The following is a 25,757-nucleotide window of genomic DNA, read 5'->3' as shown; positions in this document are numbered from 1 at the left end:
TGTTTAATTCAGTCTCAAATTTCCCATTTGTAGCAATTGGGACTGTTCTGGCTTTGAAGAATTTTGGTTCTGCATTATCTTTTAATTGTAGTTTGGCTTGAACACCTTTGATTTTCCCCAATTCTTGTTGGAAAACCACTGCGTGGTTGTTGAGGATTTGGTCGAGTTCTGGCTGGGAGGTGTCTGTGTGGTTTACATTTAGTATTGAACTGATTTCCAGCCAGTCTAGGGGAATGTGTTGTAGCCAGTTTCTTTTGAAAAGTTCTGGTCCCTGGTTAGCTATAATGTAGAGAGTGTATTTGGTTGCTGTTGTTTGTATTGTATTTGGACCGTACATTTTCCAAACACTTTGATTCTGTGTCCTGTAACAGATCTTAGAGTTATTACAGTTTTTACCAGGAGGCATGGTTGCAAGTGTTCCTTTTCATGTAATGGCATTGGCGACCATCTGCCCCTGTATCCAACTCCATCTTTAGGGGGTGTCCATTTATTTTTACTATATAAAGATTGCTGTATTTCCTCCATTTATTCCTCGGATATGTAATACCTCAGGAGCTGAAATTTCAGGAGCTTGAAGGTCAGCCACTGGCCTGTTATCATTATCGTTGCTAGGTTGTCTCTTTCTCTCTCTGCAATTGCTTTGACTTTAGGGGCTTGTTTATTTGCAGGCCACCTGCTCTTTAGAAGAGGACATTTAGCTTTGACATGTCCTTCTGTTTTGCAATAGTTGCATTTAGAATTTTTGAAGAAACAACTTTCTGGTCAGTGGTTGTATTTCTCACAATGGAAGCATTATTGTGGGAAGACCTCCCGACCAGTAGTTCTGGTTGGCCTACATCCAAGTTTTTACCTCTCATTTCAGAGCTGCAGGCAGTCCTGTATACAATATGTAACATAACATCTTCAACCATTGCTAATAATTTTTACCTTGTTTGGTGATTTGCCAGCCCCATCACTAACCTGTCTTGCAGTGCCTGATTTAGAAACATGCAGGCAATATGTTCGCCAGTTTGCACAACCATACCAGGTATTCACTTATTGTTTCTGCTGGTCCTTGTCTCCTTTCATAGAATCATTGCCTTTCTGCCATAATTGGTGGTTTGGGGCTTAAATGATTCATTAGAGCTGTGCGTAATTCATTGAATGTCTTCATCCCTGGATCCTCTGGGGCCAGCAAGGTTGTAAGGAGGTTGAATGCATTGCTGCCCATTACACTGAGGAAGAGGGCACAATCCCCCGTACTGTCTCTCCAACATCTTGGCTTACATTCACCTTGATCTTTTGGCGGAAATTTGTTGGGGTTGATAGGTAGTCATTTCTACCTTTTTTTATGTTGTTTTCCTTTTCCTGGTTATTGCATGGAGTATACGTAAGGTTCGTCCCCATCCTCGTCACCACTGTTGTGTATGCACTCACACAATTAAAACTCAGAGATGTGATACTTTCTCATCCTTTACTTCTATTAGACTAACATGGCTACTGGCACACAGGGTTATATAGCTGGAAGGGTGACATCATGACGTGGGTGTCATGGTGTCCAGCAGAGGGCGGGCTTATACCCAACAATTATAACTTCAAAGACAATAACAACCAAGTTGTACCTACAAATTCCCAATAGCATTATAATAATAAGCAGATAACCTGTTTCAGTGATAAATATTGCTTAACATTGGAGATAATTATCCTACCCTTCTTTGAAAGAGTGGCATGGGAAGTTTTTACATCTAATTGCCAGGGCAGACGAAGCTCAGTTGAAAATTTCATCCCAAAAGACAATTGCTTCTCTGCTTGGCCGTAGACTGAAGAGTCAGTGTAGATTTGTTGTTTTGTGCTGAAGTTCCTGGAGGGAATAATGCCAACAACCGAGATGCAGCTGGCACTGACATTTCTCTGGTTCATAGAGATGAAGAGGGCAATAGATGAACAGTTTGGACTTTGGAGTAAAGGTAAGTCTATAACTTGCACTAACAGCAGCTGGAGGGACATCTAAGAGGTTTTGAGAGGAGAAACAAATCTGACAAGTATGTGGTTTTGCATTTTGGTAAGCCAAACTGGAGCAGGACTTGCACAGTGAATGATAGGGTGATGGAGAGTGTTGAGAACATGTACTGACAATAACCACAACAGCAGAGTGAGTATAAGACAGCTTTAATAAACTAATATGTACACTAAGAGGTCTTGTCTCTCTGCAAGACAAACCTGGAAGGCTAGACTATAGTTCTGGACTGCTTTATATGGAAGGTCACCGGGATGACCCCCAGTGACCTAGTGGTACAATTACATATCACCACAGAACAGAGACTGAAGGTACAGGAACATAATTCTAGGTGAATAAGGTGGTGCAGATAATGTCTGCCTTGCTTGCCTTCATTGGGCAGGGTATAGAGTTCAAAACTTGGGAACTCATGATTTAGTTGTATGAAGTGTAGTGACTTTGTATGAAATGTTCGTGAGACCACACTGAGATTACAGTATGCAGTTTTGGTTACCCAGCTAAAGGAAAGACATCAATAAATTGGAAAAGATGCAGATGAGATTCACTAGCATGTTGCCTGGCCTGGAGAGGCATGACTGAGAGAGTGTTCCGCATCTGGTTAAGGTGCTGGAGAAAACTGTAGAATTGGGGACATTAATAATGGTCAAAAGATATTTGGGCAGAGTTGTGGATAAGAAGAGCTTGGAGGGATAGGCACGAAGTGCAGGCAAATGAGATTAGACAAGAACACATTTGTCACCATGGACTAGTTGGTGCAAAGGATCTGTTCTATGCTATAAACTATGATATTATGAGAGTAACCTGCTACCTGCCCATCCAGGGAAGAGGCTGAATACATTTTTATCAGTTTCACAAGCTCTTTCGTCTCCAGCAGTTTATATGTTTGTTTCAGAATTACAACTTGTTTAATTTATGCCAATTTGAAATGTATTCGAGTTTTTTTTTTCCAGTCTTCTTTCGCTGATGGTTTCTGTGGCCTTGGCCCTTAAATCTAATCTGTATTATCTGTTGGTTTTGCTGATGAGAGGGACTGCAAAATATTTATTTCCATTAGTCTGTCAAAAAGGGAAAGGTAGCAGTTCCTCCCAATTGGAGAATTTATGGATGCTCAGGTCATTAAAGATAGTTTCTGATGCCAAAAGATTCCTGCTGTTTAACATCTAAAGCCTTGGACAAGACAAGGTATTCTAAATAATTCTCACTTTCAAGGTGATCTGAAAGTTAAGCAACACGATTCTTGTTTTAAAATAGAAATGGAGAGGTGTTTAATAGGTCCTGGAGCTCATGACTTTTTTTATTTTCAGAGAACACTCCCTCTGCCACCCATAAAACCAAACCATTTCCACTCTTTCCATTTATCCTTTGACAATTCCCACTATCACCTTCACCTCAAACATTCACTCCCCCACGTTCTACTAATGGTTTCCTCCTCAACCTCTTTCTCCACCTTCCACCCCATCTAACTCTTGGTCCCCCTCACCAGCCTTTTCTCTCTCTCCTTTTTATGATATCTCTCCTTCCCTCTTTAGTCTGAGATAAAACCCAAAATATTGATTGTTCACTGCTCTGTATGGATGCTACAAAATAGAACACTACAGCATAGTATAGGCCCTCTCGCCCTCGATGTTGTGTCGACTTATATATCCCTATCAAATAAGAAAACAAAATCCTCCCTACCCTGTAACCCTCTATTTTTCTTTCATCCATGTGCTGGTCTAAAAGTCTCTTAAAGGCCCTTAATGTTTTAAGCTCCACCACCATCCCTGGCAAGGCATTTCAGGCATCTACAACTCTCTATGTAAAAAAAAACCTTATTCCTGATGTCTCCCATAAACCTTCCTTCCTTCACTTTGTACAGATGTCTTCTGATGTTTGCTACTCCTGCCCTGGGAGGTGCTATGTCTCTGAAAATCTGGTCGTCTTCTTCTTCTGGCTATCCATCCCGTAGAATGACGATGGTTCCTTTCAGTCAGTTTTTGGGGTTTGATGTGTCCATCCTGGAGTGGTTGTACAGGCTGATCCTTGACAGGCACTGCTTGCCACATACTTGGCAGGTGAGGCCTGAAGGGGAAACAGGGGCAGAAGCTCTGTTGTGGTGTTTCCTGTGCCTTTCCTCTGTTCTTCTGTTGACTCTTTCAGCTTTTTCTCAGCAGCATTCACACCCTTTCAGATCGTGTCCCTCCACTGTGAACAATCTTGAGCCAGATCCTCCCATGTTGATGGGACAATGTGAGCTTTCTTGAGGCTCCTGTGTAGAACATCCTTGTACCATAGTCACTAGCCTCCTTGGTTTTGGGTTCCACTATACAGTCATTGAGCAGTCTTCTATCAGGCATTCTAAGAACATGTCCATTTGGGCTAATATCACCAAGGTTGAAACTGCTGGCATTCAGGCTCCAGAAAATGACCTCAATATTGGAGACCTTGTCTTGCCAGGTGATATTCATCAGAAAACATAGGTGATGCTGCTGCAGTCTCCTCTCATCCTTCTTCACTCCAAAGAGAAAATCCCTTGGTCTGCTAACTTTGCCTCATAAGACTTATTTTCCAACCCAGACAACATCCTGGTAAATCTGCACCCTCTCCATAGCTTCCACATTCCTCCTATAATGTGGTGACACAATATTCTAAGTGTGGTCTCACCAGAGATCTGTAGAGCTCTTGATCTCTTGACTCTTAGTTGACTCAATCTTCCGACTAATGAAGCCCAGAATCACATAGCTCTTCTTAACTATCCTTTCAATCTGTGCGACGACCTTGAGGGATGCATAGATTTGGACCCCAGGGTTCCTCTGTTCATCCCCACTGTTAAGTATCTAACCATTAACCCTGTACTCAGCCTTCAGGATTGACCTTCCAAAATGCATCACCTCACACTTATTCAGATTGAACTCCATCTGCCACTTTCCCACTCAACTCTGCCTCCTGTTTGATCTTTTATAATTGATGACATCCTTCAATACTCTCCACAAATCCTCCATCCTTTGTATCATCCACATGGTGGGTGGCACAGTTTGCATAGAATTTAGCGCAATGCTGTTACAGTGCCAGTGATCGGTACTGGGGTACAAATCCCATGTTGTCTGTAAGGAATTGACACATTCTCCCTATATCTGTGTGGGTTTTCCCCAGGTGCTCTGGTTTCCTCCCACCGTTCCAAGTGTATCATAGTTTGTAAGTTAATTGAGTGTAATTGGGGCAGCATGGACTCATAGGCCATAATGTCCTATTACCATGCTGTATGTCTAAATTTAAAATTTTAAAGTTTAAAAAATTTAAACTTACTGACCCATCCTTCCATTTCTTAATCTAGGTCATCTATAAAAATCACAAAGAGCAAACAGATCACTGCAGAATTCCATGAGTCACAATGTTTGTTTAAAATTCCAGCATCTGCAATTCTTATCTTTCTCTTTACTGTGCTCATATTATCTGGGTTATGTCAATATTTAAACTTAAAATAAACCCCTGTCTCCACCCTACATATCTCTAAAAGAACATTGGGCTCTGCTCTGACCTACTTTACTGTATCTATGCAGCAAAGTCATAAATAACCACAAAAATTTGGGCACAAGGGACCAATTAATTTATAAACTACCTTTTAAGTACCTCTATAATGTTTGGGACAAAGACACCCTTTTTTTTCCCCTTTGTTTTCCTCTGTGCTCTACTGTTTTAAAAATCTCATCAAACAATTTACAAGTGATTAAAGTGGACATACCAGATTTTATTAAAGGTTAGTGTATACATGTTGGTTTGACCAATCATTATGGAGGGCACTGTATACATCGTTGATTTCTTTCATTTCAGATGATGCATTTGTTTCTCCCAACAGACTATGGACATCCGGTTACAACTGTATAGAGCTCAAAGTTTGTTTGTATACTGCTGACGTAAACTGTTATATAAATGATTCTATAATAAGGGAAGAAGCAATCAGATGAGCTGGTGAAGCATAAAATAACAATTGTGTTTACCAATTTTTAAAAAAAATTATAGATTCAGCACAGAAACTGAGCCTTCAGGCCCATAAGCCCACACTGCCAATATATATCCATGTGACCAAGCAGCCTACTAATCCTATATATCTTTGGAACGTGTGAGGATACCTGCACACCTGGAGAAAATGCAAGCAGATGCAGGAACAATGAACCAACTCCGTACAGACAATATTGGATTCAAGTCCAGATCATTGGAGTTGTGACAGCATTGTGCTAAACACCACATGAACAGTTACCAGTTCAAAGCAATAGGGACAGAGGAATGGAATTTATGGATTGGTATCTTGGGATCCATTGTGGACCAATGAACCAAATGGTTCCCTTCTGTGCATTAATGGCTTAGTAAGTTCAGAGGCAATAGCACGGCAGAATAATCAATTGTTTAAGTGTTAGGAAGCATCTGCAAGAAATAAATTGATGTCATATTTATTTTTTCCTTTCAGAGCAGATCAAATTGCAGAAAAAATGGATGATTATTTTGAATGAACATGTTGCGCTTGACGTCATGTCACAATTATATCTTTCAATTCCCTTTCTCTTCATAAACATTTCCAATAGAATATTAAATTCACTCATGCTTTCACCTCAATGTCTTTTCTTTGCAATGTACTCCACATGTAGTTAAAAAAAGAAAGCTGGTTGTTGGAAATTGAAAGCATGGCAGGCAGCATCTGTGGATGTAAAAATCAAAGACATAACAGCCAGGTCAATGACCTTTAATCAATTCTGATGAAAACTTGTCAATTTGAACTCTGGATCTCTTAAAACGGATTCTTAGACTTTTAATTTATAACTTAAAATTACTGTAAAGTAGCTCTTTTCTCACTCAAGAGCAATATCATTCAAATGGATCTGACTCTCAATGCACGCAGAACTACTGATGACGGGCAATATGCTTCACTGAATAGGACTGAAGCAATGAGTTTTGCATAATTAAGCTTTGAATCTTTGTTGAGAGGGCTTCTCTGGAGAAGGTCTGGACAGTTGAATCTTTACTCAAGAATATCTGATGGATTCCATTGATGCTTAGTGTTGGGTGAAGGGCCTGTTGCAATGACTCTGTGACCCTGATAATTTATCAATATTTGTTTGTCCCATATAATCTAAAACCTCCTGCTTCTTATTACTGACTTGCTCTATATTGTCCATATTATCTTTCATGTACTCCTGCATAATGAATATCGATGAAAAGTATTCATTTAGGACCTCATCTGGCTTCCCTCTTCTTCCTGATTTATTGATAAAATAAATAAATTTTATAAAATAGTTTCCTCCCCAATATATTCAAACTTCTTCTGGAGCCTCCCTTCATCGCTGTCACCTATGTTTGAAACATGAATGTCTGCAGATGCCGTTGGTGTAGAGTTTGAGAGCAGCAGGGAGTGCAGAGAGAGAGAGAGTAGTGAGACAGAGACTCACAGAGCTCCCTTTGAAGAGAGTGGAGCAGAGAGTGCAGAGGGGAGCGGTGAGAGGGACCATCACAGACAACCTTGAAGAAATCTTGAAGGGCTCAGGTCCAAAATGTTAGTTATCTGTCTTTACCTCCTATGGGCACTGCATGGCCTGTTGAGTTCCTCCTACAGTTTTGTGTTCATGCCAAATGTTTTCTCCTTTTCCCTGATGAAACTTTCAATATCATTTGTCATCTCAGGTTGCCTCATCTTTCCCTTTCAATCTTACTGGAACATACTGACACAGAACTCTTACTGACTCTCTTTTAAAATACTCCACTTTCTGCTGTCATTTTGCTGACAGGCATCTGCTTCTTCTTTACTTTTGCTGAGTCCACCCTTACATTCTTGAAATCTGTCTTCCCTCAGTCATGTCCCTAAGGAGCCACCTTGTCCCTTTCCTATAATATTCACAGTTCCAAAGTGTTCCCACACTGATATTTCCACCATATGCCCAATTTCATTTCCTTAAATAAGGTCAAGGAATGTCATATCTCAATTTCCTTCATATTGTCCCCCCAAAAATTCTTGAATGCATGTAACAAGCTCTTCTGCGTCTAAGGACTTTGCACCAAAGCTGATCATCATTGAACAGTTAAAACCCTCCACGATGAATCCTTATTGTATTTACACCTTTCTATGATTCAGCTGGATATTACACGAAATGGATGTGTAGCATCTGAATAGTTGCCATATAATTTAATCGTAAAAGGCAACTGGCAGCTTCTGCCATTAGTTAAATGCATATCCTAACTGCAGCATCGATCTTAGAAGCATCGCAAAATGTTAAAAAGTGTACATACTGGATATCTGAAATAAAAACAGAAAATGTTGGATTTGCCCGAAAGATCATAGCATCTGTGGAGAGATAGAGTTAATATTTCAGGTTAATGGCCCTTTTATCTCAACACATTGGAATTATTTCTACTTGTGAAAAATCTTGACATATGACCATTGAATTTTTTGCTTCATTACTCTGAAATATGAGCTATTTATTAGCAATGAAATGCTATTTGATATCCTGATGAGGTGACAGAGATTCACGTGTACTTCCTCCAATCCAGTCTATGACATTCAGCGCTCCAAATGTGCCCTCTTCATCGATGAGACCTAACATGGACTAGCCAACAGCTCTGCAGAGCACTTGATCTCTGTCCACAGTGGTCACTTGAAGCTCCCATTTTCTTGTCATTCTAATTCCCCTTCCCTTCCCACACTGACCTGGGTGTCTTTGGCTTCCTCCACCAGGATGAGGCCAAGCAGAGATGATAAGAACAGCACTTCACGCTCCATCTCAGTAGTCTGCAGCCCAATGGCATTAACATTGAACATGCTGGAAACATTCAGCAGGTCATCGAGCACCCAGAGGAAGAAAAGAGTAACCAATATTTTGGGTTTGATCCCTTCATCAGGTATTTGCAAACTTTCTTGTTGAACAGCGTTACATCAACTTCTTCAATTCCAAGTAACTCATTCCCTTTCATCGATTTAACCCTTCTCATATAGATACTTCTTACTCATACCACAGTCCCCTATAATCTAGTTTCCTTCGCCTCACCCATGTGCTCTATCTGCTTATCATTAACATACTTCTCCTACTTGTACCCCAATTCTCTCTCCCAAATGTCCTTCCCTTATTCAGTTCCACACTTCACTTTCTTTTGTTATCAGATTATTATCAGATTGTTATCAGATGGAGTAAAAAAAACCTGACATCTGTGGCAGGGCATAAAATGGAAACAACGAAGGATACCCAACAGCTGTGACAGGGCCTTAACTCACATCACATGTGCTATGAATCCAAATCTGGTGCAATAGGAGACAGCACAGTTTCACTCTCAGATGAGCTCAATGCTTTCTACAGCCAATTTGACCACCAGAACAAGTAAGTACTAATGCGTAGCTTCACGTCCCATGATGACCATCTACTGTCAGTATTTGAAGATAAAGCAAGGGCTGTCTTTATGAGACTGAATCCAAGGAAAGCATCTTGTCTGGACTGAGTACCCAGCTGAGTATTGAAAACCTGTGCTGAGTAACTAGCCTATGTATTCATGAATATTTTTAACATCTCACTCCAAAAAAGGCATGGTACTCACCTGTTTCAAATGTACTGGTGCACCAGAAGAGTGTGGTTACCTAGCTAAATGACTACCTACTAGTAGCACTCAAATCCATGGTGATGAAGTGTTTCGAGATGTTGGTGTTGAAGCATATCAGCTCCTGTCTGAGCAGTGACATAAATCCATTCCAATTTGCTTCCTGCAGCAATAGGACTATGTCAGATGCCATCTCACTGGCTCTACACAAAACCCTGGAACACCTGGAGAGCAAAGATGCAAACACTAGAATGTTCTTTATTTACAAAAGTTTAGTATTTAATACCATCATCTCAAAACTAATCAGCAAACTCAAAGACCTGGGCCTCAATAACTCACTGTGCAATTGGATCCTGGATTTGCTCACCTCCAGAGTACAATTAGTGTGGATTGGTAAGAAACCGTCCTCCGCGATTTCTATCAGCACCAGAACACCACAGGGGTGTCTACTTACCCCCTGCTTACACAATTTCCATCCATAATTTGTGGCTCAGCATGACAATAAAACCATTTACAAATTCGCTGATGATACCACAGTAGTGAGCTATATAAAAATGGACAATGAGTCAGCATACAGAAGGGAGATTGTCTCTCTCTTACTGACTATTAACACAGGTACCCATCAAGGATGTGTGCTTAGCCCACTGCTCTACTCATTATACACCGATGCCTGTGTTGCCAGGCCCAATTCCAATGCTTTCTACAAATTTGTCGATGACACCGCAGTTGTCAGCAGAATCCTAAATGGCAATGAGGAGGTGTACAGGAGGGAGATAGATCAGCTCGTGTCATACCAACAACCTTGTGCTCAACGTCAGCAAAACCAAGGAGATGATTGTGGACTTCAGGAGGAAGTCAGGAGACCACGACCCAGTCCTCATGAAGGGCTCAGTAGTGGAGAGGGTGAAGAACTTCAAATTCCTGTGTGTCAACGTCTATGTGGATCTGTCCTGGAGCTTCCATGTTGATGCAATCACAAAAAGGCTTGCCAGCAGCTATACTTTGTGAACTATTTGAGGGGATATGATACATCATTGAAGACTCTCAAAAACATCTACAGGTGTATGGTGGAAAGCATTCTGGCTAGTTGCATCACTGTCAGGTGCAGAGATGCCTCTACTCAGGAAAAGGAAAAAAAAAACTTCTAAGGGTGTTAACTTGGTCTGTGACATCACGGGCACCAAACTTCACTCCATCGACAACATTTACAAGAGGCAGTGCCTTAAGAAAGCAGCCCTATCCTCAAGGATCCCCACCACCCAAGCCATGCCCTTTTCTTTCTTCCACCATCGGGAAGATGGTGCAGGAACCTAAAGACAAGCTGTCAATAACACAAGGATAACTTGTTCCCTGCTGCCATCAGATTCCTGAATGATCAATGAACCAAAGACACTGCCTTACTGACTTTTCATCACACTTGTTATTTATTGTTTAAGATGTTTTATATAAATGTTTGCACTGTGATGGCACCACAAAAAACTGAATTTTATGACTTTTTCACCACAGGCAAAACACTCCACACCATCGAGTACAACTACATGGAACACATCCATTGGAAAGCAGCAACATTCAAGATCATTTATTGTTATGTAAATAAAAACAGTCCAATATTACATGGCATTTGCTTTCATCTGACTAATGCAGACACATTTGCCATTGGCAGAAATTGCCTGAAGTGATTAACACAGTCAGAGAAAGAGAAGCAGAAAGAGTCACCAAATGTCTGCAGATTCGCCTCCAGCACTGCCATAGCCATTGCCGCCACACAGATCCTAAATTCCGACACTATTAAGAAGCCTTCAGCGCCTTCGGCACCCGCTCGCATCCCAGTTCCAATACCTGTTACCCCTTCAACTAGTCTTGAGCCAGCAGTCTACCACCTGGTGTGAAACCCTTGAATGCTGTTGCCAGCAACCACAGCCTGTGCATCGCTTACAGCCTGCTGCCTGTGCATTCTTCTGCCACACAGGACCCCTTACTGGTCTTCCTCCATGGTTACCGTCCTTTGGGTCATCGCCTCTGCTTCTCTTTCTCAAACAATGAGTAGTCTCCCTGTTTTCTAGTGCCCTGCGCCAAACCGCAGCTTCCCCAGAGTCTGTAACCCCTTGTGGCTGCTGCCAATCATGGGCACTGCTACCTTCTGTTCCGTCCCAGAGGTTGCAGAATTGTTAAATAAAACCACTGTCAGCTCCGTTAAAAGGCTGTGTAAAGCCTGTATGGTGCCGATGGCAGTCAGACTGAGTTTTTGGACCCTGTGGGAGCACTGTGCCTTTGCTCCCTGCTCTCCACGGGTACGCACCAGCTGCAGAGCGGATGTTACAGCAGCTCTGGCAGTGCTGCCATTTTCCTCAAAGGTCCACACCTTCTTGGACATACTCTGTTCTCGTTGTTGCCATCAGTAAAGAGGTGTAGGTTCCAGAAGACTCACACAACTACATTCAGGAACAGTTGCTACCCCTCAACTATTAGTCTTCTAAAAAACAGACTCACTCAGAGACTCATTTAAAGGCTATATTACTTTGCACATTACAGTCAAAGTTGTAAAATTCAGACTTCTTTGGGATTGAGTCGATCTGGATTTTTGGATTTTCTGGATTCTCAGGCAGTACTGATAAAATTCAAATTTAAGAAGGAATAAAGAAGAGATGAAAAACTAAATTTTGATAATTTATTCACTAGGAAATACAGCATGCCTCATTTATAAAAATGAGCAGTTTTTAAAAAAAATAGTCAACACTTGACAAAAATTTTAAAATATAATTTTTTCACTCCAGAACAGGAGTGTGTAATGCTTGAAATTGTGTTTAAAATGAACATTATAAAAGAAAAATACAGTATACGTGAATTTCTCTGTGATAAAATTACCTGTATTAAGTGTAGTCATGTGTTGCCACTAAGCATCTGTGGAGCTTATGCAGGCAAAAGCCCACTAAATTTAAAAAGTTTTCGAGTCCAGATTCTCAGGTTATCCAGATTTCTGGCATCTGGATTTTTGGATTTTTACTGTATTTATTACTGGATATTTATTTTTTTCTGAATTGTACAGTCAATTTGTTTACATTTCTTTATTTGATAAAATTTTCTTTTTTGTACATATATCGTTCTTCTTGTGTACAGATAAGTTGGCATTTTGCCTGGCCTGCAGGAAAAAAAAATCCCAGGCACTCTGACAATAAAATGAACTTTAAACTATGAAGATTCCATAAACTGAAGCCTTTTGTTGTCTCGACGGATCACCTCCCAGCCTCTGTTGCCAACTCCACCTCCTTCAGGACACCCGTCATCACCGCCGTCTACTAATCATTTGCCACCACTTGCCCCTCTCCTTTGCCTCATCTCTTTTTATTGAGATTGTCTCCCCTCTTCTTCTAGGTGTAGGGTTTTGAACTAAAATGTCGAATGTCCATTCTCCCCCTGTGGATACTCCCTGACCTGTTGACTTCCTCCAGCAGATTTTTGGTCCTAATGCTACAGAAAATGCTTGTATAAATTCAAGTTCTTTCTTGCTGGTAGAATTGAACATTACATCTTTATAAGAGTGAAAGATGCCTAAATTCCCCCTCAAGACAAGGTAGTAGCTAGCAGAGCAATACAGATTCTCAAAGTACAATGAAATGTTATAAGGTGCCAAAAAGGTGATCTTTGATGATTGAAATTGCTTTTCCTGGATTTGTCTTTTATGCTGTCAAAATAGCAATTTAGCCAATAGCATTAATTACACAAGATTGCATGCCATCCATGAGTACTGTTTAAAAATATAAACTTTCACTATTTCTGCTGAGATTGTATCATTTGGCAAGGTATATATGGTGAGAAAAATATGGCAGCAGCACACAAATATAAATCGTCAGGTTTTAAAATAAAGCAGTTGAATAACACTTTCCAGCTGCCTTTGTGCCACTCTGTGCTTGCAGGTTGTTTCCATCACCAGGTGCAGAGTAAAATTCTTTGTACATGGTTGTTTGCAAATGTCCTTGTGTTTAACTTCTCAACTACTTGGTTTGGCCAAATGATTTGGAGCTGCAAGGATGATATTACAAGCATCGCAGATGAGACCTCAAATTATGAGGAAAGTGGCATTAAAGCACCTCATATTTGCCTACCATATCAACTAAACCACACATGTCAAACTCAGGTCCGCGGGCCAAATTTGGCCCGTGATATAATTATATTTGGCCCGCAAGATCATATCAAACATGTATTAGAGCTGGCCTGCTGGCCGCTGCGCCAGTATAGCGCATGCACAGCTAATACAAGAAAACCCAGAATGCTTTGCAATTGCATTGGCCCGTCAGCCCGCTAATCACCCCCACCTCTTCTCTTTACTTTCATTAGCATCTGCGACCTGTCGCCCAACTCACATGTAATAAACCCTTTACGGAAAATGGCCAAACGAAAGACAGAAAACAGGACCTTTCAAGACAGGTGGGAGGCAGACTATATGTTCATCATTTTAAAAGACAAACCTGTTTGTCTTGTGTGTGGAACCTGCGTGTCTGTAGTTAAAGAATATAACATACGACGACACTATGAAACGAAACACCAGGACAGGTATAAGGATCTGAACGAGAAGCAAAAGCTCCAGAAGGTGGAGGAGATGAAAAGAAGTCTGGTTTTACAGCAAACTTTATTCTATATTTTATTTCTCATTTGTTAATGCTTCTTCTGGAAAGAGTTTAACCAAAACTATTATTAAACATTTATTTTAATAAGAAAACGTTTAACATTACATATGTTGAAAGAAGAGAAAACATGCAGATGATGTTGAAAATTTTCAATAAATATTTAGTTTGGCCCACGACTTACTCCAAGTTTTTAATTTTGGCCCTCTATGAGTTTAACACCCCTGAACTAAAGGGACACACCCCTTTGTCAGCTTCTCTAAGAAATAATAATGCTGGAATGTAAGGATTGGTAACAAAGTCAGCAGTGAGATAAGTGACTTCTGTGGATATTCATCTTGAATTAAATCCATGTTTTGCTAGCGAAGGTCACTTTCTTTCTCTACTCAGATTGCCAAACCTGATCATGCAATTTCTTGTTTTTTTGTTCACTACATTATTGAATTATCTGATGCTTCATATTCAAATGAAAGAGTCTTCCTCCTCTATTCTTTCAGTGAAGTAGGCACGGCTAAGTGAGGCCCACATATTTGTCAGCTTTGTGGGTTCCATCGAGGTTCATTTAGTGATGAGATGTTGCATTTTAGAAGGACATACACTTCAGAAAATAGACCTGTTTGGAATTGTCCAGTCTTCGATTCCCTCATAGTTCCAGTCTTGATTAACTGTGAGAGGAACTCCTCCAAATTCATATATTCAGGGAGCTAATGGAGCTCCTTCCTTTCTGGCCAATGCACCATATTTGAGGGAGAACACAACACTGTGTAATGGAGTTGGGGAGATTAGATCCATCCTCTCACCCCTGTCTTTGGGGGACTGTCAATGTTCCAATCACTTAGAACTAAAAAGCGCAGAAAAACAAGCCTTTCAGTTCTTCTAGTTTGTGTTGAACTATCATCTTGTCTCGTCCCACTGACTTGCACCCATACCTCTCCCATCAATGTACCTGTCTGAATTTTTCTTAAATGTTAAAATTGATCCTGCATTCATCACTTCAGCTGTCACCTAATTCCACTCTCCCACTATTTTCAGTGTGAAGAGGTTACCCCTAATGATCCCTCCAAATTTCTTCTCTTTTACCATTAACCCATGTTCTATCTCAACTAACCTCAGTGGAGAAAGCCATCATAATTTTGCATACCACTATCAAATCTCCCCTCATACTTCTACACTCCAGGGAATGAAGTCCTAAACTGTTTAACCTTGTAACTCCTGAAATCCCTGTGGTTCCTGAAGTCTGGGCAACATCCTCATAAATCTTCTCTATTGCAAACTTATTGATATTTTTCTTGTAGTTAGGTGAACAAAATTCCACACAATACTTCAAATATGGCCTCACCAATGTCCTATACAACTTTACCATAACATCCCAACTTCTTTATGAAGGCTAATATGCCAAAATCTCACTTTACAGCACTATCTACTTGTGACACGACTTTCAGGGAATTACCACTCTTTAATGTGGTATTTATTGTGTATGTTCTTTCTTGATTGTCCTTCTAAAATGCAACATCTCACAATTGTCAACATAAGATTCCATCTGCCAATTTCTGGCCCATTTTTCCAGTGTTTACTGTGAGTATTCTTGGGATAGAGGAGAGGCCCAGCAGAAGAAGCAGGAGTAGCTCACCCTATTCCCTCTATTGGTTCTATCTTCAGCCTCCATTGCCTCAGGAAAGCAGACAACATATTAAAGGCCACATTCCTTCCCTGTCATAGCTTCTTCTCCCCACTCTCATCCTGGCCACAGTCCTTTCATGAATTTGAAAACCTGCATCTACAGATTTGAGGATAGTTCTTAGGAACATTAGGGGTAACCTCTTCACACAGAGAGTAGTGGGAGAGTGGAATTAGATGCCAGCTGAAGTGTTGAATGCAGGATCAATTTTAACATTTAAGGAAAATTCAGACAGGTACATTGATGGGAGAGGTAAGGAGGGCTATGGACTGCGTGCAGGTCAGTGGGACAAGACAACATAATAGGTCAATGCAGACTAGAAGGATGAAGGGCCTGTTTTACTTGATCAAATCTCTCATGATTATAATATGATGTCTTGCACTTTTTAACTGTACTTTTCTCTGACATAATATCCCACACTTTGTCTTGTTTCAGATTCATGCACAAAGCCATGTTGACTATCGATAATCAGACCTTGGCTTTCTAAATACATACATCTAATCTCTTCAAACAATTTCTAATAATTTGCCTATTACTGATGGCAGGATCACCAGACTATAATTTCTAGGAGCCTTTTTTTAAACAACAGAACAAAATGAGCTACGCTCCAATCCTCCAGCACCTCACCCCTGGCTAAGGCATTTTAAATATTCCTTACTGAGCCCCTGGAATTTCTACACTAGCCTCTCTCAAGGCCCAAGGAAATATTTTGTCAGGTCCTGGGGATTTATCCATGCTTATTTGCTTTAAGATAGCAACAACTCCTCATTAAACTGTATAGGTTCCAGGAGCTCACTGCTAGTTTTCCTTACTTTCCACCACTATGTGCCAATTTCCTGAATAAATACTGAAGCAAAATAAAATATTTACTATCTCCACCAGCTCTTTTGGCTCCATACATTGTTGGCCACTCTGATCTTCAAGAGTACAAATTATGCCATTTACTATCCTTTTGATCTGAATATATCTGCAGAAACCCTTAGGATTTTCCTTCAGGTTGTCTGCCAAAAGCAACCTCATGTCTTCTTTTAGCCTTCCTGATTTCTTTCTTGAGGTTTCTCTTGCATTTTTTATACTCTTCAAGTATCTCATTTGCTCTGTATTGCCTCACCTGTTATACACCTTCCAAACCAGATTCCCAATATCCCTCAAAAACCAAGGTTCCCTATGCCTGTTAATTTTGCCTGATAGGAACATACAAATTCTGTACTCTTGAAGGTCTTTCACTTACCACACACCTTTGCTAGAAAAGAACTTATCCAATCTACGCATTCTAGATCTGTTCTCATTTCCTCAAAATTCACCTTTCGCCAATAGAGAATGTCAACCCAAAGCCCAGACCTATCCTTGTCCATAATTAACTTGAAACTACAGGCATTATGATCACTGGATCCAAAATGATCTCCTACACATGCTACTGTCACCTGTCCTGTCTCATTCCCTAATAGGAGGTCCACTCTCTCTAGTTGTTACCGCTATATATTGATTTAGAGAACTTTGTTGAACACATTTGACAAACTCCAAGCCACCCAGCTCTTTTACAGTATGGGAGTCCCAGTAAATATATGGAAATGTAAAATCTTCTATCACAAACTTATGCTCCCTGCAGCTGTCTCCTATCTCATATGCATATTTGCTCCTCCAATTCTTGCTGACTACTGGGTGATCTATAACACAACTCCATGAGTGAGTACATACCTTTGCCATTCTTCAGCTCCAACCATGAAGCCTCAGTCGATGAGCCCTGTGGTTTGCAATATTTTCTTTGATGAGCCATGTCACTCCTTCCCCTTTCATCCCCCCACAATGAAAACGCAGAACATAGAGGTTCCAGTCCTGCCCTTCCTGCAACCAAATTACACTAATGATTACAATGTCATATTTCCACTTCCCAATCCATGCTCTAAGCTCATCTGTCTTTCCTACAGTTCTTCTGAGAGAAACATCACCACATGCAACCCTTTGTCCCTGACAAATTTCTACAGATGTGTGTCGGAGAGCGACAGCAATCATCAAGGATCCACACCACCCAGCACATGCTCTGTTTTCTCTGCTACCATCCGCAAAGAGGTATACAGTAGGTACTAGAAAAGCTACACCACCAGGTTCTACCAGGAACAGCAGCTACCCAACACCATCATTTTCCTCAACAGCAAACTCATTCAGAGACTCATTTAAGGTCTCTTACTTTTGCAATTTATTGATTTTTTTTCTCCATATTGCAGTCATTTTGTTTAAATATTTTTTTTAATATGGACTACCTGTTATGGTTTGGAAGGTGTATAACAGGTAGGGGCAATACGGAGCAAATGAGGTACTTGAAGAGTATAAAAAATGGAAGAGAAACCTCAGGAAAGAAATCAGGAAGGCTCAAAGAAGTCATGAGGTTGCTTTGGCAGAAGCATGTATACTTCTTGAGTAGTTTTTTTGCACTACCAACAAATGGTAATTCTACCTCACCTGCAGGGGAAAAAAAAATCTCAGGGCTGTATGTAAAGTCATGTATGTATATTGACAATAAATCTGTACTTTGAACTTTGATATTGATAATTCACATTGAAAATAGATGCAATGGCGCTAATAGAATGGAATGATTTATGCTGCTTTCGTTCAAAACTGTAATAAGAAATTGAGCAAAGGTATCAGTTATGATACTTGAAGTATGATTCTTATTTGCATTGTAACTCAAATATACACTCTGGGATAGTTGCTTTAAATCACATTTCTTTTCTTCTTTGGCTTGGCTTCGCGGACGAAGATTTATGGAGGGGGTAAATCACATTTATGAACAATGAAAACAACAACTTCCAATGTTTTCACATAAAAAAACTCACATAATGCAGTGTCAGTTAAACAAATAAAAAAAGATTGGACTGAATTCTCTTCATAGGTAATGTTTTGAGCTCAGGTAATCCAGTGCTGAGAGTGAGTGATAAGGCCAATGTGCAACATGCATATTTTACCATAGATAAAGCAGAAGGTACAGTACTTGGGTGGATGTGGTGTTCAACAGTGGAGACTGATTGTCCAGGCAACCTCCTCCCTTACTCAAAATCCACCTGGCCAGGAATTACAATTTCCAATCATTGTTGGATTCCCAATCATAAGGAAATTAGATTTCTCATGAAGAAGATACAGTGAGTTAATTATTTTAAATTATTTTTATATGTTTAGGAATTAAATACATTTTAATTGCAGTATATTTTAAATTACATTAAATTATCTTTGGTTTTTAAACATTTCTGACCATTATAAAAATGAAAATTTCCACCCCATATTACTATGAAATATTACAGAACAGAAACAGGCCCTTCGATCCTTCATTATGTGCTGATCAATTATCCTGCCATTAACCTGCACCCAGTCCATATCTGTCCACACCCATCTTATCCATGTACCTGTCTAAATTCTTCGTAAGTGTTAAAATTGAGTCCACATTTACAATTTTAGCTGTCAGCTCATTCCACATTTCCACCATTCTCTGTGTCTCCCTAAACTTTTATCCTGTCACCCTTAACCTGGGTCCTCTAGTTTGTATCTCACCTATCCTCAGTGGAAAAAGCCTACCTGCATTTATTCTGTCTAAACCCCTCATAATATTGTATACCTCTATCAAATCTTCCTCATTCTTTTTTGCTCCAGGGAATAAAGTCTTAACCTGTTTAACCATTCCATCTAACTTAGTTCTTCAAGTTCCAGAACCATCAAAGTTAATCTTCTTTGCACTATTTTAATGTTATTGATATTTTACTTGTAGTTAGGAGACTAAAATTAAATTAAATTAAAACTGCATATCATGCTCCAAATTTGGCCTCACCAATGTCTTAATCAACTTTACCATAACATCCCAAGTCTTATACTCAATCACTTTCATTTATGAAGGCCAATCTGCCAAAAGTTCTCTTTATGACCCTCTCTACCAGTGACGTCACTTTTAAGAATTATGTATCTGCATTCCCAGATCCGTCAAGTTGGGAGGAGGATGAAGAGAATGTGTCTGGGGTGGGACAAATCTTTCAGCAAGTTTGATGCCTTTCCTCAGCAGTGGGAGATGTAGATGAAGTCCATGGAGGAGGGGGAGAGAATTATTTTGAGATGCATTTACTACCTCTGCAGGTTCTTCTTATCTTGAGCACAGCAGCTCCCAAACAACATTTTGATGCATCCAGTAATTATCCTTTTGATGGTGGACCTATAGAAATTGTTGTGGGACAAAGAGCAGCATGGTTATTGTAGCGGTTAGTGCAAAACTATAACAGCATTAGCAAAACAGGTTCAAATCCACCGCTGTCTGTAAGGTACATTCTCCTCATGTCTGTGGGGCTTTTCTCCAGTTGCTTCAGTTTTTGTTCCCTTTCAAAATGTCTGAAGGTTGTAGGTTAATTGGGGTATTTGTACAGTACAGGCTCATGGGCCAAAAAGGCCTGTTTTACCCTTCTGTATAAATGTCTACATTTAAATTTTAAGGGGAACATGCTGAACTTCGATTGCCCTCCAAGAAAGTAGAGGCCTTGGTGCACTCCCTTGACTGTCATGCGAATGTACTTGTCACATATCAGGTACTTTGGAGATATTACTCCTAAGGTTTTTGATATACTGGCTTGACGTGAGCAGAACATTGTTGTCAGAGTTCACAGTACAGCTAAAAGGAACAATGAATGGTTGGGATAGAGGACACAGAATCAGTAACCACAGTAGGCATGCTGTGTGGGACAGTAAGTGACTAGGTTGATGGGGTATTTCATGCCAATAAGAAAGCAATGCTGAATATCTCAAAAGGTCTAATAGAGAAGGTACTGAGGTAAGCTGTAACTTACAAAAGAGTGAGTCAAATCTTGGGGAGTAGCAGGAGAGGAAAAGAATTGGAGAATATTAAATGGGAGACAATACTGAGAGTAGATGATCAGATCAGAGAAGTGAAAGGGGACACAACAAAATGAAAGAATGAGAAACAGAGCATGGAAGAGCTCACCGGTTCAAGCAGCATTGCTGTAGGTTGTAAGTTGCCATCTCAGGTTGAGACCCTGCATTAGGGCAGAGAGAGAAGTTCATTGGTATTTACCATTACTGGGTTTGGGTATGGGAAGGAGGGGGGGGGTAGATTGGGGTGGTTGGTGGTGGTAAGATAGAGGCTGCAAAGTGATTAGGTGGAATCAGGTGAAGGAAGGGATGGAAGAAGTGAACAAAAGGAAGAAGAAACCAAAAGGACAGGTAAGTGTTTGAGGGAGGAGAAGAACAGAGGTGTGGTCTACCTGAAATTGGAAAATTGAATGTCCATATCACTGGGCAGTAAACTGCTCAAGTGGAATTTGAGTTGTTTTTGTACCCAATTTATGACTGGCCTCCCTTTAGTAATGGAAAAGACCAGGGGTGGCAAACATGCTTAATGTAAGAGCCACATACGATAAACTTCAGATGTTTGAGACCCTCGACAATCATGTGATCACAAACCATGGCCACTAAAACTACAATTGTGAGCAGCACCTCATACCGTATATGTTGGTAGTATAGCACAGCTCATGTATAGGACAACCCCGGAATTTCCACCTAAAATGTTGGTTTTGAGCGATACCTTTTGTACAAGATGAACCCCAAACCTGGCACTTACCACTGACCAGTGGATGTTATTAAAAGCAAATCAGAATATTTTAATAAACAAATGATCATTTAAAGGTTTAAATTTTAGTTGGATATTTTAAAATTAACCACCGTAACAGGGCATTTAAAGCCTGTTCAGAGTTGACAGTAGTCAAACCAGGTAGACAGACCCCGTGCAAATAGCTAAAAGACCATGCGCCAGATTGCATCGGAGCCTGCAGGAAGATGGCCACAATGTTGCAACTTTTTCATCAAGGTAAGAATTTTTGACCCTTTGTAAAGGATGATCCAATTTTAAGATGAAAATTTAAAATTTCAAGTATTGTCCTATAGCATACAGAGAATTTCAGCGAGCCGCACATGATATGCCAAAGGTCTGCCTGTGGCATACAAGCTGCGGTTTGGCCACCTCTGGCCTAGATTGTCAGTGTGGAACTGAGAAGAATTCAAATGGATATGTAACTAGGAGCCCAGGATAACCATTGCAGACAGAGTGAAGGTGTTAGTCTCCTCTTCTACATTATCGAGGATAAGTTGAAGAGCCACTCAAAGGTTAAAGATTTGATATAAAGAGAAAAGAAATGGGAAACGGAAGTGTATGTAATTTATGGGATCTTATTGCCAATCTGCCTCGTGGGTCTGGTTTAAATCAACTTTATAATTTTTTTGATCTTTGAATACTTTTACTATTCAGAAAAAAAAACAAGTGACAAGTTCCATGAAAAGAATATTTATTTCCTTTGCTTTTGGTGTAAACTCCCTGGCATTCTGCGATTAGTTGGGAAATAGGAGAAATGCAAAATAAAACCTTCACTCTGTACAAATGTGACATTTTCAGTTCCCAGCTAATCACTCTCATGACCTTTCTGAATGAAGTTACTGAATCATTACGGAATTATGGTCAGTATTTTGCTCTGAGCTTCTGACCTTTAGGAGCTTCGATCGATGTAGGCTAAATTAATTTCACAGAGCTCTCTTATGACTGATAAATTGACTGGTATTAATACAGCACCTTTCAGTGTGATCTAAATATTTACATATATCTGGTGCTTGAAAGGTCTCGGCTAGTTTACAATCATAGGCGTTGATTTGTCCTCAGCGATATCTAAATGAATGATCAATTATTACTGGATATGTGATTCTGCTGGGAAGAGAAACATTTACTTTTTTCTGGTTGTTTCAGTTTGTCAGGCAGCTGATGAAGTGATTGATAAAGTTCAGTATACACCTAACCCTGATTCCACTTTAACAAAGCTCTCCAATGTTCACTTTAATTTGAATTCAGAAGCATCATTTGGTCTGGCAGGTAAATCAGCCGAACATTCGGATGGAATTGAAGTACGTGAACTAAAGGAGTAGTTAAACAAGAACATCTGCAGATGCTTGAGTCGAGTTCAATACACATAAGTGATGGAAAAAGTCAGCAAGTCTGGAGCATAGATAGGAAGAAAGGCAATCAATGTTTCAGGCCTGTGCCCTTTGTCAGGAATGCCAAATTTCCTTAGGCTTCTGGCGGTCTTTCTTAGCCATTGTTTTGGCATGGATGGACCAGAACATGGATGATGAAATTTTCCATATGCCCAGAATCAAGGGCCTTATTACAGTGTATGGATTCAACTTGCAGATTGGAGAATACAGAGAGAGGGGCATGGAATGGTTTGTGATTGCAAAGCTGGAGGGCAAGAATGGCTTTTAACCTAATGTGACAACTTTCCCTATTATCTTTTTATTTTTTTTTGCAAAATTTTCTTGCCGATGGTTTGAAGGGAAGTTCTTCTTTGCTTAGGTATTGGTTTCCTGTTTCACTGCAGGATTAATAGGATTATGTAAAATTCTGATCAGTTTATTGACCATTAGGTTTGAGAACTTTTAATTTGAATAGAGTATTGTTTAACCCATTATGCTGCTGAACAGTTAAAATTCATAGCATTAAAATTCCCATTCACTTGGGTAAAATGCTTTTGAAAGAATTAAGTCTTGAAATTGAACATTTCCTAGGATAATTTGATGCACAGATATGAAGTTCTTTGCGTATTTATCTGTGTGAACAAAGTGTGATTCTATTTGACAAATGGTTTTCCTGTTCCATTATAATACAATACTATTGGAACAGTCTGTAACACAAGGTTGATCACTTGACATATAGGTAAAGTGTTCTGCCTTGTAAATAACCTGCTTCTTCTTTTCATTGACGTACACCATGCCTTAATGCGCATCTGAAAAAAAAATGTTGCTGAAGAAGAAGGAAATAAAACTGTCCAATGATTACTGATCCAAAAACATATGGCAAAATGATAGGCTTGCATGTTAACTGGTAGGTAAATTCAGTAAAAAAACAGTTGGGGCCCATAAAACCTGACACTCAACTTGGGTTAAGAATTATTATGCCAATGGAAATAGCATCCAAGAAAGCGGAGTACATAAGGACATAAGAAATAGGAGCAGGAGTAGGCCATCTGGTCCATTGGGCTTGCTCCTGCTATTTTGATATGACTGATAGAGCTGTGCTCTTATCTCCATATTCCCACTCTTTTTCCATTCCATCCCCCCCCCCCCCACCACTATTCAAAATTCTATTCACCGTATACCCGTATCTTAAATAAAATCAGAGGCTGCTGAGGGCAAGGGCTCCCAAAGGAGCCTCAAACACTGAAGGCTTTCTGATTGTGATGGAGGTTAGGATCCAGAGCATGGATTGCTGATGGATTGAACCAACTTCTGTGAAGCTGCAGAGGGTGGAGGCTATCTCCTGACATTCAGTGGCTCTGAAAGGACTCTCTTTTGGTTCTCTTTCTCCTATTGTTAGAGGGTGCTGAACAATGCTCATTGTGACTCTGCCTTACAGCAGAAAAAAAGTTGAAACATATCATTTATATTACATTTTTAAGTATTATTGTGCAATAAAAAGAACCCTTTAACCTTCACCTTTACTGCTTCCTTAGGCAGAAAATTCCACAGATTCATTATTCTTCAGGAGAAGCAGTTTCCCTTCATTTCTGTTTTCAGTCTTTGCTCCCAATTCTTGAGACTATATCCCATAGTTCTAGTCTCATCTACCAGTGGAACACCCTCTCTGCTTCTATCTTATCTTCTTGTCTATTCCTTTCATAATTTCATGATGTCTAGATTATACACCTCATTCAATGAATTAGGTCCCATGCTACTCAATCTTTCCTCATAAGTTAACTCCCTCATTTCTGCAATCAACCTGATGAACTTCTTCTAGACTCAAATGATGGTCATTATGGTTCCAGTGCAACAAGCAGTGCCTTACTGTTTGATTAGACTTGGCTGCCACCAGGGGGTTGACACAGAGCAAGAGACAGCATGTAAGATCTGTAATAGAGTCATGCAGCCTCATGACATGCTTCATGGTGCTGTTTACAGCAACTTAAAAGTAAAGAACATTTTCCTTCATCCATGTGTTGTCTAAGAACTCACACATCCATGAGTGAGTTCATCCATACAAGATGAAACATGGGGTCAAAAGTGGGATGAAGGAAATTAAAGGACATACTTTAAAAGAAAGATCTAAAGTTAGCAAGTGATCAGTGAAGAGAAGATAAGAGTTGAAAATGGAAGGATTAAATAAACCAGCAAATCTTCAGCTGACAGGTAATGTGGGTGACAATTGGAACAGATTTAAACAACATTTTGGATTGTATTTAGTGGCAGTCAAAGCTGAGGAAACAAGTGATAAAATTAAAGCTTGAGTTTTCTTACATGTCATGGGTGATGAAGCCCTGGAGGTGTATAATAACCACATTTGCTGTTGGAGGAGTCAAAATGAAACTGGAAAATATAATGGAACAGTATGAGGCATCCTGCATACCTAAACGTAATGTGACACTTGAGAATCACAGATTTATCACATGTGTACAGAAAACAGAACAAAGTATTAATCAGTATGTGACTGAATCGAGAAACAGAAGCAAAACATTTGAACTTGGTGGACTGACTGACTCACTGATAAAAGACAGACTTGTTTGTGGTATTCCAGATAATAGTCTAAGGGAAAAACTTCTAAGAGAGCATAATCTTGACCTGGAAAACGGCAGAGCACTCTGTAGAGTTGCAGAAACTGTAAAAACACAGGCAAAAGAGCTGTTCAGTGAAACTAGCTGCAACATGGATGCAGTGAGCAAAAGCAGACAAATGGTTTAACAAAATATGAGCCAAAGTGGAAAGAGAGGCGTACGCAGTGAACAAAAATGAAAGGGACAATCAAAAGCCATGTCGTTGATATGGTACACAACACCTACCAAAACAGTGTCCAGTATATGGTAAAACATGCTACATGTGAAACAAAAGC

Source organism: Narcine bancroftii, chromosome 1 (assembly GCF_036971445.1).
Source record: "Narcine bancroftii isolate sNarBan1 chromosome 1, sNarBan1.hap1, whole genome shotgun sequence".
Lineage (NCBI taxonomy): Eukaryota > Metazoa > Chordata > Chondrichthyes > Torpediniformes > Narcinidae > Narcine > Narcine bancroftii.
The sequence above is the reverse complement of the archived record's forward strand: the minus strand, read 5'-3'. Positions refer to the sequence as shown.